Source organism: Protopterus annectens, chromosome 7.part0, assembly GCF_019279795.1.
Source record: "Protopterus annectens isolate FY-2018-M chromosome 7.part0, PAN1.0, whole genome shotgun sequence".
Classification (NCBI taxonomy): Eukaryota; Metazoa; Chordata; order Ceratodontiformes; family Protopteridae; genus Protopterus; species Protopterus annectens.
In genome coordinates, this window is record NC_056739.1 from 1,508,300,516 (window position 1) to 1,508,320,563 (window position 20,048).

The following is a 20,048-nucleotide window of genomic DNA, read 5'->3' on the forward strand; positions in this document are numbered from 1 at the left end:
ACTGCAGAGAAAATACAGTACTTGATCCATTGCCTTTTGTCACGACTGGAGTAGGTGTCACTCCAAAAAATATGACTTTAAATGGAACAACCCTAGTATACTACTAGACAAGAACTTCCTGGAAGATTCTCCTGTACACAGTGGAGGCCAGTCATTTGACAACCATTATAAATGCATTTCACCTAGAAGGGATACAAAAAGGTGTGCTGCTGATGATAGCAAAGTCTGAGTGGAACACATCACTGCATTTATGGCAACATTAAAAGTCTACATGGTTAAACATGTCCAGCTATTACAATCTTTATTATATACAGTATGATGTTGGGTTACTCGCTCCATTCCAGTCCTGATAATGTTCCTGCACTTTCCAAACATTTCAGTTCTAATGTTGCTTTGGGCACAAAGACTTATGGAACTATATGGGCTTTATAAAAGGATCTATATCATAATATCAAACACTCATAATAATGAAAACCAAAATATATATAAAACTGAAAATAATGAAAACCTAGTTAATGTAGGAGTGCAAGCCCCCCTGCATCCCCCCATATGGGGAGGTGGGGGCGCTGCGACCCTCACACCCCTTGCAACCTACATATACCAGTTATGGGATTGTGCAATAGTGGGGAAAGGGCAAATTCCTATTTCCAATGTTTTAACATTTTGATAATTTGTGTTTTCAATATTCTGAATTTTCAGTCAGATGAATGAAACACGTTTTGTTGGTGTTTTTTCTAGTTCTATCTTTGTCTGTACACCCTTTAAGGTTCCAGTTTCCTTGTGAAAGCTTGCTTTTCTTTTGCTTCTAATTGTGACAGACAACTTTCTAACGGAAGCACTGTTACTACCATTTTGTGATAACATGTAATATCTTTATAGTAAAAAATTTCAGTGCAATTTTTCACATTCACATATTTCCAAATGGATTTATGCAACCACTGTTCAACACCTACATGTCCAACATCTGCATTTAGGCCATTTCAAGTAACTCTAAACTAACTTCACCTTCAGAGACCACGTTTTAAGTTGCACAATTTTTAAGACAATTATCCCTTTCATTGGAACGTTTTTTTATCATTAGCTAGAGAAATTATGGAGAGTGCTACCTCTGTATCTAGTTGGATTGTTAGTTTGACTCTTGGCCTCTCTGGTTTGAGCTGGAGAATTTTACAATTATTTTCAACTAAACTGTGAAACTGTAAACATAATGTATCATCTGTCTCAGCTTCTTCCCTAATCAGTCTCTCAGTTTTTGCCAACTACGTTACATACTTTTGAAGGTTAGAATTTGTTTACACACACGTTAGGCTTATCTTTCTTAGCTTTGTTACTTTTTTGTCTCAATTTCATTTACAAAGACATTAGCTGTAGCTCCTGTTTTGACATTTCTTATTTTTGCCATCTATTTCTTTAAACCAAGAGTCACTAAAACCATGTGATATCCTGATTCACTGATTCACTGATTATTTTAGTTTGACTAATGAGCATCATATTATGTGTGCTTTCAATCCATTCTTGCTTAAATTTAGTTGCATTTCTGGCAGCTGTTTCCATTGATGTATGGATATCTCAATGTACTGGGCACTACTAACTAAATGATTACTGATGTCTGACATCAGTCTATACTTTCCAAAAACAAATCACATAAAAGTCTTACATTAATGAGTCAGCCAGTTCCCCCTCAATCTGACAATCTTCTGTTAATATGACAGCTCTGAAATATATGGAGGAATACTGTCATTTCTGAGTCAATTTCTTATCCATTCCCTGACTCATTTGGCATCGCTGTTGTTTTTGGTCTCAGGAGTCTTTTACAGTATCCCTACATTATGTCCTTAAATGGTTCTCTACAGGCACACACATATACACACAAACACACACACACACACACACACACACACACACACACACACACACACACACACACACACACACACACACACATGGACAATATAGAGCATTTGTTGTTTACCTACTTACATATCATTGGGATGAGAAAGAAACTGAGGCCCTTGCAAAAAGAAAAAAAATAAAGAAATAAATATATAACCAAATGCAGTTACACAGACAGCATGCAGACCTTGTATAAGACAGATGTGATTTGAGAACCAGATCAGTGAACCAAGGCCTCCAGATGAAAGTTATATGAGTCTGTTAGCATTGTATTCATTACTGTAGCTTGGAATAGCAGGTACAGAAGAAATACTCATTATTAATATCCAGGGATGTAGCATGCATGCAGTTCTGCAGTTTTATAGTATGCATGAAGTGCAACATCCACATGGCTTTGATGTACTTTTTAACAAACTGGTCACTGACCCCCAGAGCTGTTCACAGTATGGCAACTGCCATTAGCAATATAGGTTTATATGCTGTGCAGGTGTTAATTTGCACATAGCCATGAACCAAATAAACTAAGGTAGAGACATATTTTATGTTTGTATTATTCCACAGATATCATCATCATCATCATCATCATCATCTTTCGGCTGTTCCCATTAGGGGTTGTCACTGTGGATCATCTGTTTCCATTTCTTCCTGTCCTCTGCATCATGCTCTTTCACACCAACCGCCTGCATGTCCTCTCTCACGACATCCATAAACCTCATCTTAGGCGTTCCTCTTTTCCTCTTACCTGGCAGCTCCATCCTTAGCATCCTTTTCCCAATATACCCAGCATCCGTCCTCAGCACATGTCCAAACCAACGCAATCTCACCTCTCTTGCTTTGTCTCCAAACTGTTCATCCTGAGCTGACCCTCTAATATACTGATTCCTAATCCTGTCCATCCTAGTCACACCCAGTGCAAATCTTAACATCTTTAACTCTGCCACATCCAGCTCTGACTCTTGCCTTTTCGACAATGCTACCGTCTCCAACCCATATAACATAGCTGGTCTCGCTACCCTCTTGTAGACCTTCCCTTTCACTCTTATTGGTACCTGTCTGTCACAAATCACTCCTGACACTCTTCTCCACCCATTCCACCCTGCCTGTACTCTCTTCTTCACCTCTCTTCCACACTCACTATTACTCTGAACTGAATTATTATTAATTATTATTAATTATTATTATTATTAATAATAATTATTATTATTATTATTAATTAATTATTATGAATTATTCCACAGATATCCCTGTTCCATAATTTTTCAGCAATGCCAGTTTTATATTGAACATAATGAGTTGCATTTCTCTCATAGCAGAAAACTTAGGATAATGAAATTCTACAATTTTTGGAAATGTTCTTAATTTCCATTCATGGGCACTATATACTGCTGGGATATACATGTTCTGAACGTCTTTTTATTTGATCTGGCCAAAATAAAATCTGTAAACAAACAAACAAACAAACACATGCCCCATATTTTCTATGTTTTTAACAGTTTTGTTTAGTATTGGCAGCATCACAAATGTTCCTGTCTGCTCCTTTTTTAAAATCAAAACCTGGTATTCTGAAATATAGCCTGTACAGACACTGTGAAGCTATTAGTTTCAACTTGGTAGCTAACTCCTATGTTAAACAAGATGGCAGTGATTTTTTTCTAGAGTCTTCCTCCCAAATAATAATTAAAAAAGCTACTGAAGTTATACCCCTGTTACATAATTCTGGGACCTCAGTGTAGGAAACCAGATCCTGTGACAACTGTTTGTTTATACATGTATATAAACTGGTCTTCATTGGTGTATCTCCAATGCGCAGTTAGATAAAAAAAATGGAGGCACAGAGTATGTATTAGTGATTGTGTAATCTGAAGTTTTCTTTCACAGATCTGTCTGTCATTTGGGAAATGTATTTTCTTTTGTCAGAGGGATTTTATTATATAAAATTAAACAATTTCTAACACTTGGGATAAATTCAGTTTCTAACTTTTCTATAATAGGATTAGTCATGCTAAAACCATACTTCAAATAATAGCATTTACTATTATTACTATTATTATTATTATTATTCATTATTATTAATAATAATCTGCAATGGAAATTAGAGCAGTCATCTATGTGGCAGGTAGAAAAATTCCTGAGCTTCTGGCAAGATTAATTCTGTCAGTGTCATATTGAGTATTTAATAAAAGAGAAAGAAAAATTCAGCTGGAACATCAGTGCCTCAAAATGAAATATAGCCTAATGTCATTTTATTGCAGTAAAGGGATATGTATCAACTTCCAGTTGTTTGTAAAATAAACAACTGCATCAGGTTTATAGTCGATCTACTTAGTCAAACTGGATGATTACATGGTCTGTGAAATAGTAAACAATAAGTCTGATTTTTTTTTATTTTGTTTGACAACCGCATAAATGGACTGGTTTGAAGAAGCTTTCCATTCATGATCCACAGACCAAGGGCAGGTTAAACAGATAAAATAATGTTATTGATAGCGTTTTTGAAAAAGAATAACAGTTAAAAAAGTAACATTGTGAATTCCTAATTCAGAAGGCACAACTGACAGAGTGTAATAAAGAGATACTAAAATAACAATCAAGTATTAAGATAATTAACTAACCTTTTATGTCTTGATAAAAAAAAAACGAATACACTGCAAGATTGATAAACCAAGTAAGGTAACGTGATAGCAGGCAGACTGGTGGCTGAATGATCAGTTTAGGATTAAAACTCATTTACATAATGAAAAAATATGCATGCATTAGGAAAACAATATCCTATATCTATAAACTTTATCTGTCGAAGAAACCTGCATATTTCATATAAATCTCTAGGATTCATGTGTTGCCATGTCTTGCTTTTAGAATCTCCTTTACATTAGGCACAGAAATACAAGTGTTCAGTTTAAACAAACCACAGCACTGCATTTTGTAAATGGTGATTTTCTCCAACTTTACCAAAGGGAGCAAAAGGGTAAATACTTGACTTTCTGAGCAAACATCCAGTACAGAAAGTTTTTGCTGAATAATGCTGACCATGAGTGATTATGTGAAAGAGAAGAGAGCATTTACAAAAATGAATGATCTAAAGTGGCTGGTGGCATATTAGATAAAGGTAGAGCCCTCAGCTGTTAATGAGATGCTTCCTGAGCCTGGGTTATATAGCGTGATTGCTTTTGCTTTCATCTTCATTCACCTGCTGTGTGACATGGAACAAGTCACTTAACCAGACAGTGGTCCAAGGTCACCTCTGTAATGGGATAATTTGTCCAGTGCATTTAACCAGTCAACAAATAGGCAAAAAGTTGAAAAAAAAAGAAGTGTCTTTCATACAGTGAATGGCAACCGAAGAGACAAATATGAAACAGGAAAATACAAACTAAACAGCTATTTTAGAAATAGGAGTTGGTGTGCATTTGTATTGTAGGCATAAACCATCAGAAATGAACAATAACATGAGCAAGAATGTAAGTGACCAGGTAGCTATAAAAGCAGATCATAAGATGAGATACATCTATACTCACTCCTTCACAGGCCTGAGGACAAAATGGAAGACTAAATGAGTACAGTGTAGAGAAATGAATCCTGAATGGAGCACAAGAACATTACAGGCCATGCAGATCATATACAGAAGTCACCCCAACCAAGAACCAAACTGGGGAACTTTGTATTGGGAGACTGCAGTGCAAACTACCATGCCACTGTACTACCCAGGATGTATCTAGTAAGGTGGAATACAGTGACAGGAAGGTGATAATATCCATTTAACAGGTATCATTAAGGCCATACCAGCAGTACTCTGTGAACATTTGTCAAATGTTGCAGCCAGAAAGAGGCCCTAATTCTAATTGTGATATACAAATAACTTTTTCAGAAAGAGGAGGACAGGATGAATCACCTTTCTATAAAGTGAAGTAAAAGGTGAGATAGTTAAGGCATTTAAATCTTATTGGTATTCTTTATCAGATCAAAAGGAAACCAGGAATGACAGCCTACTAATAAAACCGGTACTTAGTTACAAATGGTGTGGCTGGTGGACTTTGCTTTTGGCAAAGTGAAGGTGAATGCACGGTTACTGATGGCTAGAATCAAAAAACGAAATAATCAACAAACACAGACTGGGTACTCTTGTTCAGGTACATTCAGAGCCCCCCTAGATTAACAGTCTTATGAACTTTGTGGTATGTGCCATTAACTGGATGATTTTGTTTAGGAAAGTCTGGATCTTTTTAGCTTTGCAAGTGTCTTGCAAGCAGGGGGAGCCATATTCTAGAACCAGGACAATGTTATCCTTCCCAAGAGTCAGCATTGCTTCATTTGTTAAGAATTTAGTCACACGTAAGGAATTGTTTTAAAACAGAGGAACTGTTATCTTTTTTTTTTTCATGATGAAGGTGTTTGCCAAAAGAAAATGATGTGTCCAGCAATGTGGAGAGATAATTTCAATTATGAATGGTTCCAAACATAGTACATAAAGGTGACAGTATATTCCAACTTGGATCTATAACTGTGGTCTTAACAACATTATCAAATATAAGCTTGGAATTGCCAGCTATCAATAACAAAAGGGCAAGGTATACAGCTCCTTTTGCAATTTAGTTTTGATAAAATATAAGGAAGAACTTATTATGTTAATTACCATATCATTAGGACAGCAGGTGATGCATTTCCCTGACTTTGAATGCAAAAACCAAGTTTATCAGAACAAGTATACAATAATTAATCATTGCAGAACCTCTCTAATGAGGATTAATTCCCAGGACAGAGTGCTTTGAATACAAAACTTGATATAACTTTTGCTTAGGTGGCTATCTGAAGGGGCCCACAACATAATTGATAATTTAATTCTGGTCTACAATATGAAATATGGAGTTAGAGGCCATGTTTAGATCACAGAATTGAACTAATAAGAGCACCAGAGTGGCAGTAAGGTAATGTGACTATATCTATACCCACACTGGGAATGACGAAGGAAATAATGGGATTAAAGTATCGGATGATTACAGCTGCTATCACTTTTTTCTACAATGTGGACAGTACAGTGGTTAACAACTCTGCCTCTCAGCTCCTTGGTTCAGGGTTCACTACAGCTATCTGGTCACTACATGAGTGTGTGTGTTTATGTATTTGTGTAGTATGCACATATCCCCCATTTCTGTGTGAGTTTTCTCAAGATGCTCTTTTGTCTCATCTTCTAAAACCATACTGATTGAATGGCTGCTGTAAAGTATCCGGATCTGTTGCATTTACCCTCACCCTTGAGTTGCAGGTCATAGTTAAAAAGGTGTCATACTGACCAGTTCACTTATCTAGTTACCAAATGAATAACTTAGAATTAAATTGGATCTTTCACTCAGGACTGAGAAGGCACTAATAATGTGAAGGTAGATTGGGTGTTGTAGGTAGATGACTTTGGAAATGGAATAATAGTTGATGTTTTCCAAAGCAATGTGAACACATGAGCTTACAGAGACAAAGTTGTGATGTAAGTCAGAATAATGGTGATACATGTGCTCTACATCTTGAAGATCCTTGGGTAGAAGTTGTCAGTTCCTGATCAGATGTGAAAGGCGATGTGTCTAAGGATCTTTGTGATATCCTATATTTTAATGGGAGTAAAGGAAAAATTGGGAGGGCAAAAGAATCCAGGAGTACAAATATCATTGCAGAGCTGTTGTTGGGAGAAACCTGCACAATATGTAAGTCACTGAGGAAGGCTATATAAAGATTTTATGTATAAGAAGGGTCAAAGGTCATTTAGTATCTAGTAGGAAGGATACAGCAGTTAATGGTGAGGTTCTTCTTATAACTGACCTGATTTCTATCCAGAAATATATGAAGTTCATCAATGTATGGTCTGTTTTCCTTTCATAAAGATGATAGCTGAAGTGTTACAGAGGTGTTTATACTTATTGTATCATCAGAGATTTACCTGTAACCTGAGGTTTTGAAAAATGTACCAGTCTTGTCCTGTGGAATTCACTGCATGTCATGGATTTATGGGACAAAATGGAGCCTAGAATATCTAGTTGGAAGGTAAAACAGATTTCCTTTAATGTAAGTATAATTTTACAAATCTAGTTAGAACATCATTACAGTTTTGCTGAGACAATGCAAGTAAGCAGACAGTGTGGAATAGTACTGATAGTAAGCCTGGTTCCCTGACTCTGTAGAACACTCTGAAAGAGAGTGTTTTACCTAACACTATATTTATTTTTTTCTTTTACTTAGTAGGTGATAAAGGCCAGACAATGGCAACTGGCAAGAGAATCCTGAGTAACAGGGAATGAGAGCCTACTGATAGAAGTGGTACTCGATTACAAATGGTGTGGCTACTGGACTTTGCTTTTGGCCAAGTGAAGGTGAATGAACAGTTGTTGATGGCTAAAATCAAAGAAGAGAAATACTCAGCAAACACTGACTGATTGAGCACTCTTGTTCAGGTACATTCAGACGTCTGATTAACGTGTTATGGACTTTGGTATTGTAGTAGAGGTGAGTGGCCTTGGATGTCTCTAATGATGCTGGGGTTGCATAAAGCAGCCTTTTAATTTCTCAGTGATATCTTATTGTGCACTCAATGACCCTACAATACAAGTGGGTTCATGCTGTATTTCTTTAGGGGACATTTTATGAGACTGCATCTAATTACCCGGTGAATAGAAGGAGAGGATCTCCTCTGACTTCCTTGCCTGGTCAATGACTGCTGAACAAATGTAATTAGAGGCAATGAATTATGGCAAAGGTGAGTGGGGCTTCAGCCATCTTTCATTGACTCTGAATATGTTGGGACTGCTTTTTTTCTAACTAGAATTTGAAAAGTGTCACATTTTTTTAAGGATGCATGTACTTACTGTGTTGATTGAAATGTCTTTATGTGCCTTCCTTTGGTTAATGCTTGTAACTCTTGTCATTAAATAAAGAGTCACTGTGATGTTCAGCCCTAGACAGTTGAAAAACATCCTTATATGTCAGTTAAGTGCTGTATAATATACTGTGTAGTGCAGTGAAAATGAGAATCATGTCTGCAGGGATTTGATATCAATTTGTCTAGGTAAAAAAAAGACCGAGTACAGCCATAATCAAGGTGGGATGAAGTGGGTGGCTGCCTTGGGTGCAAGGTATGAGGGGGGTTGCTATTTGTGGATTCTGGTGATGTGGAAATTCAGTTTCAGCATTGTATTATGAAGTCCTGAGGATATCAATGCTTTATAAATGAATGTCATAGGTTCATATGTTCATAGGAGATTACTAGGCTAGCAGCTTAAGAAACCTTACAGGCCCAGCCAGTATAACCTATTTTATTTACCCAATATGTGGTCCCTAGGGGCAAGAAGATAGAATAGATTTGTGCATATGCTTTGAGTATTTTACAGATTACATCTGCCCATAAGGGACATAGATGGTACCCCAGGGGGTGAATTTGTGATTTCCCATCCATTGATCCATACTGCATTTGAAGAGGACTAGGGAAGGGGCTCTGTTTAACATGAATAGGAAGCCTGTTCCAAAGAAGCAGTAATCTCTGTGACACATATCTATCTCTCCAGAATGTTTTGTTTGAGTCATTGACTAGATTTAGATCCCTAGATCAGGTGGCCCTCTTGCTGTTTGTCTTGCAGAAGAATCACAGTTCCATCAGGGCTGGATTTGTGCATACCTTGTTGGTTAGGCATAGGTCACCCCCTAATAGTCAGTGGGAGACAGAGTAAATGGATAAGGATTTTAGTCTAATTGCACAGGATATGTTGTTAACACCCTGTATTTTGTTGTGAGGAACCTCTAGGGTTGCTCCAGCTGTTGTAAGTGCCCAGTCAAGTACATGTCAAGTGGTGCTTTGTACTCCGTTATTGGTCTAATGATGGCTGACTACAGTGGGATTATACCTTCCTTGGATCTGGATGACATACTTTCCTTATAAGCTGTTCCAATTAGAATGACTTCCTCACCATTGTGGACATATGGCAGTCAAAGTTCAAGATACTAGCTGTTCCAATTAGAATGACTTCCTCCCCATTGTGGACATATGGCACTCAAAGTTCAAGATGCTATCTATCTGCTTACATAGATCTCTTACCTCTGTGTCTATTCTTATGGGTATGCTATTCTTCTTCTTCTTCTTCTTTCCGCTTTTCCTGGTTAGGGGTCGCCACAGTGGATCATCTGTCCACTCATGATTGGCAGTGGAGTTTTTTACGGTGTTGAGTTGCCAGCCCAGTGCCCAACCTTCCACAGAAGACACACACACACGCACACACTCACACCTAGGGCCAATTTAGAGTATCCAATCCACCTATTGCATGTCTTTGGGATGTGGGAGGAAACCGGAGCACCCAGAGGAAACCCACGCAACCACAGGGAGGACATGCAGTCTCTGCACAGAAGGCACCCCAGCCAAGAATCGAACTGGAGAACCTGTTGCTGTGAGGTGGCAATGCTAACTGCTGCACCACCATGTCTGCCCTCTTATGGGTATGCTATTAATGTTGTAATTTGTAGGGTGGCGTTGACTTCCCAAAGGTTATAATAATGCATTTTTTTGCATTTAATTTTAGGCCATGACTCTGGCACCAGTCATTTGCTAGACCATTAGTAACTGGCATCTTTCTGGATCTGGATTCATCTATTTTAAAGGCATGTGTCCTGTCCTTGAGACAATTGGCTATCCATCTGGTGATGTAGGGGGTTATGTCCAGTTTTGTGAGTGTATTTATAATATCTGAGTATGGGATTGTATCAAATGCCTTGGCCATGTTAAGGTAGGCAATATGCACTGTCTTACCTTCATCCATGGCCTTAGTGACTTTTTCAAATGAGTCCACCAGATTTTGTAAGCATGACTTGCCCTTGAGAAAGCTTAATTGGTTTGGGTACAGTGTTTGGTTTTCTATGCTATTATTTATCAGGTCCATGATTATTCTTTCCATAGTCTTACATATAAGACTAGTCATACTTATGTGTAATTATCCAGGTCAGTTGATGGTCTCCCTTTGTGCAGAGGTATGCCTGTTGCTGTTCTCCACTCTGTCAGGACAAAGCCAGTCTGGAGGCTGTGGTTAAATAGAAATCCCAGTAAGCCTGATAGGTCCTGATTCAAGCTGTTTTAAGAGGCAACCTGGTATATCTTTGGGCTTATTGAAGCCATATTTTTAACTTTAGAGAATGCAGTGGAAACCTGTCCTTTAGTGATAATTGGCAGGGGGAGTGGTGGAGATATTTCTTTTGGGGAGAACTGGGGGTGATGCAGAGGTGAAATTTGAGCTGAATTATCAGCCAGCAGATTTGCTATATCTTCTGGCTGAGTACAGCATTGTTATACATGTCAGTATACCATTTGCAGTCAAAATTGAAGCACTGAAGTCTTAATGTGTGAGAATGCCATAGTAACTGTAGCAAGCTGCTTGTTTTTTTTTTCCTTTTTTAAGCTCCTCACTGGGAGCCAGTTTTGCAAACTGCAGAGGGTGCCAGATGATCTATCTGCAGTGCTACTACTATTGTGTGTCAGTTCATAACTCATCTGTTGAGAAAGAAGGCAGATATAGCTTTAGAGAATAAAATATAACATGGGAAAAAGTGATAGTAAAATAAGGAGCAAGAAAGGAACCAAACATATTAAAATAAGAGAGTGAAATAGCATATAAAGGCAGGAGGGATGAGCTGTCAGTGAGAAAGAGGTCATGCAACCTAAAAATGAATGTAAAGGTACAGCAAGCTAAGGTATGAGAGGCATCCAGAGAGTAGGCTCAGCTAAGCCTCAACTCCTGTGTAAGTATAAGGCAGTTAGGATAAGAACTGTACTGTAATTATCACCCCAGCAAAATGTGTAAGCAATTGCTACTGCAGTAAACGTACTGGTTCTCAAGGCAGGACATGACTTAAACAGCTACTGTAGGCTGCCAATGAAAACTCCAGATAATCCACTAAGGAGAAATAGTTTCAGGGTGAGGAGGTCCCTGCACTGTAATGTAAGACAGAATTAAAAAAGGAGTTAACAAGAATAAGCCTGGAAAAGTATTTAGTGTTCTCCAAATTTATAATATAATAGATGGGGAATAAGGACAGTGAAAGGACTAGTGGACTTAATAGTAACTGCATGCTAGTAAGAGAAAGACAATCCATGTTACCTTATCGAAAAACCTAGTCAGCAAACGCCTGTTTGACGTACAGTAAACAGTGAACTGTCACATCTTTGAACGGTCACTTCAGTGAATTTTTACCTAGGGGAAAAAAATCACTTGACCATCGTTGGGAATTTGCCCTTTTCCCCAGTGTAGTGTGATCTCAGAGTTGGTATATTTACTTAGGGGGGTGTGGGGGCACAGCTCCACACATTGGGGGGGGGTGGCCGAACCCACCCCACTTTGAAGGGTTTGAAATATTGTCTATTCGCTGAAGTGGTCATTCAAAGATGTGACAGTTCACTGTTTATTGGTTGGCAAATAGGCATTTGCTGACTAGGTTTTTCAATAAGGTAATATAGACCCAGAGAAAGCACAGTGATACTGTTCCAGCAGGCACATATAGTTGAGAGAGAGAACTGCTAGGCAAATCAGTTTGTGCCCTGGGCTAAAAGTACAGACTCTTAAGAAAGACTGTAGTTTACAAAAGAAACATACACATACTTGTAAAACAGTTCATTCACTATAATGAAAAACCTTTACTCATTTAGGAGAGACACTAAAAATAATGAGTGGAAAAAAATAAAAAAAATAAAGAGGAATTTAGTTGAAGGTAGATTGTTCAGGTGTAGTTGGGACAAATTATGTAGTAAAATAAATATGCACATACGATGGCTGCCAAATTCTAATAGGTCTGACACCTGTCCATTTTCTGAGTTAACTCTTTTTGATGCTTTGTCATGTTCTTTAAATAATCCATTTTGAAGTGCACCTTTCTGCTGTCTTTAAAGCATGGATGTAATGAACAGGCCATGGATGTAATGTGATGCTCTATGTGTGTACACAATATATCACAAGCCTGGAGTGCAGTCAACTGTCTCCCAGCAGCTAAAGCAGAATAATCAGTATATTTGGCACAGAAGCATGATGACTAGGGGTGTCTGTCTGAGGTTTATTACTGGAATGAGTAGAAAAAGCTCATTGCATGTATTAGTATTTCTTCTCACCACTCACACCCAAGGACAGAAAAAGTGCTCAAATTCTGTGTTACATCATGTGATTCATAAGTTCATAGGTTCAAGTGGCCCTTACAGGCCATTTTAAGCCTAGCAAATTTCCGTCAATGGTGAGAATCAAATGGTGTACCCTGTGTCTGTGAAGTGAACACCTTAAGCATTATACCAACCCCCAAACCCCACTGACTAGCACTGATATTTAGACCTAGCTTCCCAACATCACGTCACTCTGTCAAATGAAGAATTGTTTCTGCTACTCTAACATCTGGGCTATTACAGAGTAATCAAAATTGTAACTTTAGAGATGTCATTGGAAACCTTTTGGAGGTTTAAGTCTATCATAAAAAGAAAGAAAAATCCACCTTTGAGTGAAATCCTAATGTCAGTGTTGAAAATGTGAACAGCAAAAAAAAATGATCACATGTTCATAAAGACTAGAACTCTTGCAGCCATTTCAGATTGTGCACGATATGATTTAATGGACCTCAGCCTGCATTTAGTGGGCTGCAATATATCTGCAGTATAACTGCACACCAGGGAGCTTGTAGTGACTGCAGAGTGAAATTCTTCCTGTCCTTCTGCACAATCTCTGTAGGAGTGGGTGTGCCCTATTTAATTCTTATATTAAATGCTTCAGTACTCAGAATTATTGTTCAGGATAAGCTTTACAAAGGTCTAGGATGTCAACAGTTAAGAAATCATTTAGTTTACTGAACTCAGTATTTGAGCAATAAAGTCCTAGTGGACTGGTTGCAGAACTCTGACCCAAAGGAAAACAGAGCTGAGTTTATGGCTAGCTTTTCCACAGAGTTATTCCATTGCTCTAGACCTGTTCAATTTACATTATTTACATGTAACCAAGGGTATTACAGACATGATGACAGGTGCCAGAGGCATGCAATGCTTAGCAAGAATATTTCATATTTTACTAACTCTGAGTAAAAGTAAATAGAGATGCTGATCAGACATTCCTTCATGCAGCTTGACAAGGGTATGTATCTGTGGTGATGTTATGCTGTAATTCAGAGGTTAAAAAGATATGAAAATGGTTAAATTATTTGGGGTTCTGTTTGAGTACAGCAATTACCAAGTTCATGCTGTTGAGCCATCTCTCAGACCAATAGCACTTGCTCTATCATTTGCAATTAACCATAAAAAAAGCATCCTGAATTAGCACACCATCACATATGGCACTTAGTCATTTATCTTTTCAACACGTACGTTCTTGGCCTACTTCCCATTTTTCCTTTTATTAATTTAAATGTCAGACAATGCAATAGTGCTGTATGACTTACCCAGCAAAACGAGAGCTCATACTGTTGATTTCAGTCTTTTGCTTATGCTGCCTTTTCCTCTCTGTGTTTATATACATGCGTATTATATTTAAACATTTGGCTTTGTTAAATATGTAGTTGCCTTTAAATGTGTACTCAGAAGGTATACTGCAGTAATGAGAATGAGAATATTCTCGTATCAATTAGCTAAATCACAAGATCTTTCTTGCAAATTACTATGACATACAACAGAGCTAACAGCCTGGAAAGCTAAACTGAGGAGGTTAGCCTCTCGCTTGGAAGAGCATCCGAAGGATAACCTGGAGAAACATGGAAAGAAAGACAGAGTCCAGTTGGGGCTAACTTGTGCAGTGTTACCTGTGGAGGTATGCCTTGTGGAAGTATCAGTGTTTTAGATGCTGGGTTTGGGAGAGCACTACAGGCTTGCACTTTGCTTGTATTTCAAGTCAGCTGTATCCTGAAGGGGCTGTGTGGATTAAACATTGTTGTGCGAAATTTGCCAAGGCACTGTTTGGATTCTTTTGCAACTGCATAGCCAATTGGGCTAATAATCTGATTTGCAGATTGCTGAATAAATCTATGTATATATTCTAGAGGAAGTTGCATACTACTGACATTTGTTTCTGTCATTGCCTCAGGCACTACTCCATCAATATGCCTTGTTTTCCTCCCTGAGTTTATCACTGATGTTACTGCCACTGTTCTTGAAACCAAGTAGAAGATCTTCCCACTTTTTTTGATCTTCAGATATACATTATATGAATATAGTGTTCAGTAAATGAAATATATTCACCCTTAACAGATGTAGAGACCTATAACTTTGATTATTGGTATACTCAGCATCTCTGTACATTTTGACCTGTTTTACTTTTCTGGCTGAAGTGTCAGCCAGTATTCCTCTGCCTTCTCCTTAACAATTATTATTAGTCCTTTTTACATTAACAGAGATGAAATCAGCATGGATGTTAAAGAACCAGAACTGTGCAACACCATCACTGCCAAGTACTATCACGGTGATTGTTTTTTTGCTTCTCTAGACCTCCCTGTTATATAGCACTATGCGTGTGCACACCCACTCTAATATGCCTTGAATACTATCTTGCATTACTCTTGCAGCTTAGAGACATTTCTGTACTATAGTTGTTACTGGCCCATTAGTTAGTGGCTGCCTTGTGAGCAGAAATACCACATACTATGCCATTGCTTGCTTCTGAGCAGCTCCAGCTCTGTGGCCTAGAGAGAGATGACGTCCATAGTATAACCCACATGATAAAGTAGTTCAGGTGCTGGAAGGACCCAGTTCTTTGAGGGGGGAAATCGGGGGCTTTTACTAGCTCCTATGGGGGAAGGATTGTGCTTGCAAACACCTTAGGGTTGCCACCTTTTCAAATGCCCAAAGTGGGACATGTTCTGTAGAAATGTCAAATTTCCCAGGACAAAACATACCTACAGACGTGCATAGTACAGAACTTTACTTTTTTGCACAAATAAAAGCTTATTCTAGTAACATTTGAATTGCTTATGCTACTTCACATAACATATAGAAGTTTCATATATAAAATAACTGTTTTATGCAACTATTAAAGAAAACTTATGAAATATTTTTGTCCTGAAATCTCTGGACATTTGCTATTTTTTGATTTTTTTTCGCAGGACACAACTGCCTAAAGAGGGACTGTCCCTCGCAAAGTGGGACATGTGGTAACCCTAAAACACCTGCCTTGCTTCCATGTAATCAGAGACTTGCACTACAAGAAAGGTCAGAAGAACAGAGGAGGTGGGATCAGTAATCTCAAGCTGTTGACAGTAGCCCTTGGGTATGCATGTATAGGAGTGTTCATGTATAAAAGAATGACATAGGAAGTCATCACTGTGGTGTGAGTGCTTACTTACATCAACCATCCTCCTGGGCAAGGGTAAGGACCTTGTAAGTATATGCCACCACAGTCCATGTTCTAAATGATGAAGACTGTTGTGACGAAGATGTCTACATACTTCTGGGTCTGAAGCAGAAGGAACGGATTACCTTATGGTTCAGGTTTGGAAGCCAAGCCAGTGGAGCCAAAGATTACAAAGATCTGATAACAATACACTGAACAAGAGTCTGCTGCACTGAGTTGTATTTGCAGATACATCACCTTTTCTTCTAGTTCTGGTTGCTTTTTCTCCTCTCTGTATGTGCGTGCTAGTGTGGTATCCCTGACCAAACAAACTTCTCCTTTGGCGTACATTTCCATTCATGTTTGGCAGATCAGCACAAGCAGGATAGTTTGCAAATACACTTCACTATCGTTGCCTTTGCTGTTTTAATATACTGTCTTATCAACCACTGCACTTGTAGGTTCAATGTGTTTGGCTGCCTTTCTTTAAAACTATTTTACAGGTCATTATATCAACAAGAGTAATATGTAAACTATCAAAATGCTGCTTTTCTTACAGATGACCACTATCCTTCTCTTTTTTCTCCTATTTCAGGCCCTTGGTAAGCATGGTAGTAACAAATGGTATCCCTTGACATATGGTATTTTGTTGTGATCTCTGTCCTTATTTTTCACAGCTAACAAAATGTACATATGTAATTATTGCTGATGAGAACGTTTTTACTGTTCTTTTTCACAAAATACTGCTAGTATAACAATGCTTTTTACATTATGCATAATGTCACTATTTTTGAATTAATTAGGTGGAGCTTTTCTCCCCGGGCCTCCACTTTAAATGGACCTCATCCAGTCAGACCATCCCAGTTAGCAAACGTAAAATAAAAATAAAATAAATAAAAATATTGCACTGCACATACTGGAGGAGATACCTGGCCTACCTTTTCAGAAGAGCATTATAAAAGCATTTCTTGATTGCTGTCAACAATTTAGCAGTCTACACTCAGAAATAGACATAAACACACACACACACACACACACACACACACACACACACACACACACACACACACACACACACACACTCATATGCATGTGGACTCATGCACACACATTTTGCTTTAGATGTGTTTAGTTTTAGTTGCCCGACTTGTAGAAGTGAGAAGTTGTGTCTGTTTTAGTCCCTCAGATTAGCTTTCTAAAATTGTCTTTCAGGTATATATTTTAAGCACTCTACAAACACTGCTTTCATTATGGATTATTTATTATTTACTGCCTTCAACATCTCAAAGTAAATTTGCAAAACTGTTTTGATGAGCAATGGAAGTGATATTGTTGTTTATTCTTCACTGACTCAAAGAAACTTTGCATATGTAAAATGTACACATACACACCTATATACACACACACACACACACACATGCACACACACATTGCCTGTGACACTTTAATACATGAGCTGTATTTGAGAATGTGCACTAGGTCGTCTCATTTCTGTTCCTGACAACATTACCTTGACCAGGCCCACCTTTCCAAACTGTTTTATGGATAACTGCAAGTCTTGCACTACTACACTAGTGCACACCTCACTCCAGTTCACCCATGACGTCTGCATAAGGGTGCGAAAAAGACTAACCCTGTCCATCAATGAATTCCATTAGTGTTGTCAATCAAATTATTTTCTACAAAATGTAAATACACTCTGTAAAGATCACAGACCAGGACATACACTCACTTTGCACTTTTCAGTTTTATTTCATTCATCTCCCTTTATGCCTCACAGTTTATTTCAAGCACAGTGTATGATGTATCCTAGCCATCTTGTCACCTCTATTTAAAAACTTATATGGGGTGCTGCTTGGGCCAAAATCTATTAATTCTAGGAAGTTTTTATTTAGAGTTTTCTTTTTTTCGCCAGGTATACCAATTTGTTACAAAAATATAAACACAGCACAACATGAAGCTTTCATATGCTGCACAGTAAAAAGATAAAGAAAAAATGAAAATGAGAAAACAAAATGAGTAAAGCAACCACAGATGGTCTATGAAGAAAATAAACTCTTTAATGTCACTTAGAACATTTGCCTGCTGTTAACTAATAAAATATAAGTGAAAATCACAAGGTATCCTTTGCACTTACCTCAGAGCAACTCTTTCAGATTGGTAAAATAGCCTGTGAAGTATGTCTAAAAACATGTAGACCACCTGAGTAGTTAAAAACACATTTAGTCACAAATGAAAATCACTTTATGACTTTATGAAACCAGTGAAAATCTTTCCTAAACAGTAACTTGTTAACATTTCAAATAACAATTATATATAAGGATGAAAATAAAAAAGTTTAATGCAGTAAGTGTGCTCCTGTTGATCATCATGAAGTGGTAGTGGTTAGTTAACCCCACCAAAATATATACTTTAATTTAAACGAGTCTAGTGAAGCACTGAGCACTGTCTGTCATTAAACCACGTTACAGTCTAACATGGTCCCAATATCATACTCCCTGAAATCATCATATAGACTGCAGAGGAAATGTTCTTACAGGTATATGCTGTGTCAAAAAAAATCATATATATATATATATATATATATATATATATATATATTTACATATGTGTGTGTATATATATATATATATATATATATATATATATATATATATATATATATTTATATATGTATATGTATATTTATACACACACACACACACACATGCACACACACACACCCACACACACACACACACACACACACACGGGTCCCCTTCATATGGTTGAATCTTTAAAAGCTCGGCTTTCATATGGCCAGAATCATATGATCGAACTTTTAAAAGTTTGAATGGTCTATATGGAGATTACCATAGAGTGCGGAATGGGAAGATTTTCCTTTACCGCAATGTAGTGTGATCTCGAAGTTGGTATATTTAAATAGCAGGGGTGTGGGGGCACAGGGGGCTTGCCCCCCCTGCTAGCATGGTTTGTTTTTTTTTTTTTTTGTTTATTTATTTTTTTCATATTGTCAAACATTCAAATGTTCGATCATATGGTCTTGACCATATGAAAGTCAAACATTTGGATGTTTGATTATGTGAAGTAGACCCATACACATACATATACACATGACCCACCTGGGCGGAATGACCTTAGGCACTCTGTGATATTATTGAGCTAGCTATATATTTGTCCAAGGCAGAAAAGATACTGGTCTTGTGATATTTTGCCATCATCTAGAATAATTCAGAAATTCAAAGACAAGATAATTAGTTTAAATAACTGTCTATGAAACTAGTATTCATATGTGGGCTCCAGTATGCATCCATTTGGGATGAGATGGCTTCCATCCCTTACTGGTTTAACAGGGTGGTCTGTATCTCTCTAACTAACCCTATCACATTCTAGATAAAGTCTTTCCTGCCATCATAATGCCCTTTAGGGCAGAGTCTATCTGCTGGTCATTTTAATGTAGTAAATTTGAATTTGGAACATATTAAATTGTCTCTCCTCTATGCTAGGAGTCTTAACAAAATATGCCTAAACATGATTCTCTCTTGCAGCTTGGGCACATTCACATATGCATAGTTGCAGATACAGTGCTTCAGTGGTGATAGTATTCACTCTGTTCCCAGATTTAGTGCTTATCATGACTTTAGACCTATTGGCTTCTGTGGAGGAGTATCAATATTTGTTAAGGATATCATCGCTTATGAGAGATTACATAGGTCACCAAATTTAAACTCCTAGATGTCCAAATCAAGTGAAACAAGATTCCTTTCCACTTCATAACCAGCCAACAGAACACCCTCTATGTCCCATTCTGAGCAAGGCAGTTATCTTATCACCTTAGGTGAAATCTGAAGGTCT